Source organism: Eufriesea mexicana, unplaced genomic scaffold, assembly GCF_001483705.2.
Source record: "Eufriesea mexicana isolate 0111107269 unplaced genomic scaffold, ASM148370v2 scaffold762, whole genome shotgun sequence".
NCBI classification, from domain to species: domain Eukaryota; kingdom Metazoa; phylum Arthropoda; class Insecta; order Hymenoptera; family Apidae; genus Eufriesea; species Eufriesea mexicana.
Genome location: NW_016908915.1, coordinates 121,094 through 122,943, shown reverse-complemented (window position 1 = coordinate 122,943; position 1,850 = coordinate 121,094).

Sequence of the window (1,850 nt, the reverse complement as noted above, 5' to 3'; positions counted from 1 at the left end):
AATTGGTATTTTCCCACCAAGTAGGGGTACTCGTGGTAATCACCGAGTAGAGGATTGCTCTGTCGATGACAGATTGATACGTTAGAGACCTAACCTACGAAAAGTAGACAAAAATTCGATATTATATATAAAACATATTCGCGTCTGATTGGTCATGGTGCAACAGGGCTACCTTTCCTGATTCAATCGCAAAGATATGTAGGTCAGCGAATTTTCGTTATTGGTTAAAATAGAACGATATACATAGATACTGCATCGTGTAACGAATAGGACAGGTTGATAAAGTGCTGGTAGAGACACGGATTCGGTGTATGTTATTTAACAAGTTAGAATCAAACCTCGGTAGTTATCAGCATAATTCCTCGAACACTGTGTCAGTCAGGGTCAAACTCCCGAACAATTTCATCGCGTAAATCTTCCAAATGGAATAAGACGAATTGCCAAGACTATGTAGCCTATGGAACAAATTTCTGCAAAATCCGAAACATCAAGGACGGTCTAACTCCAGGTGGATCAGTTCGATATCGGTACCAAGGAGATCCCCGAGAGCCAGGTCTATCGCGCAGGTAAAGCACGCGTTGCATTCCCCCGAGATTTATACTTGGAAGAATGCCGTGGAGAGCAAGACGGGAGAGGCCTGTACCACGGATCGAGAGGGGCCAGGACACGAGGAAGGGAGGTCGGGGTACGGAGCGGGTAAGGGTGAAGGGTTGCGTCTCCGTATATATACAGCGGGCATGCGGCAGGAACAGCGACAAATATATCGAGGTATTTCAGAGGAATTGAGCCGCGCAGCTCGCGCTGCTGCGCTTTTACCGCGGGGTCACGCGAAATATGCTCGTTCCTTCTTCGACAATTTGATCCCACCGCAGAGATAGCATTGTGGTCCTGGCGAACGCGCGCGCGCGCCAGCGCACGGTACTTGGACGGCTGTGAACCTCGGTACCACGACGTCCACGGTGACCAACGCGATCCTTCCGTCTCTTTTGTTACTCGCTCTTTGCTTCTATTTGTTTCTCTGCTCGCTGCGGATATATTTATATACCGCGACCGAGACCCATCGATAGCACCGTGTGCTTTTCGGAGTCTGTACTTAGTCGTCGGCATTCGAGCTTCCATGTTTCTGTCTGGTACCATTGCTGTATGCCTCCTTCCTCTGCCTCTTTTCTTCTTTTTAATTCGTACCTTTTTTATGCAATTTCTCCTGAGCTTATTTATTTTATCTAGCTTTTATCCCCCCCCCCCCACCTTCTCTCTCTCCATCTTTTAATCGCGTTTGTCCGATCTGGAAATATAGATAGGTTTATTTCAATCGTGGAGATCTTTGGAGGAAAGCCTATCGGTTAAAATCGTATTTCCAGATATTTTGGATGAAATTCTTTTCATGGTTTCGTATATTTTTGTTGTTATATTGCGTTGTATTTATTGAAAAGTCTATGACAAGGTGATCTTCCATTAAACTTGAACTTTAAAATGAAAGGAAAATTCTTAGATAATTTATTAGAAAAATGTGGGACGCGAAGAACCGAAATGCACCTATTTCATATCTCCCATTGAATAAAAAATATTCATTTGCAACGTTTTTTATGTATTTTCTAAAAATATGTACTTACTCGTAACAAAATGGAGACGGAACTGTGGTCATTGAGTCGACTTGAGATACGCAGTGAAGATCGGTAATTCTACTGTTAAATGGGCACGAAATTTGGGGAAGATTATATCGTTGAGTTTTTAATTCTTAAATCGTGATTCAATTTAATTTAATTTCCCCGCCAATTAAGAAGCGAATCCTCTTTACACGATCTTCGAATTAGCCTCGAAAAATTCCATCAAACTCCACCCTGAAACCG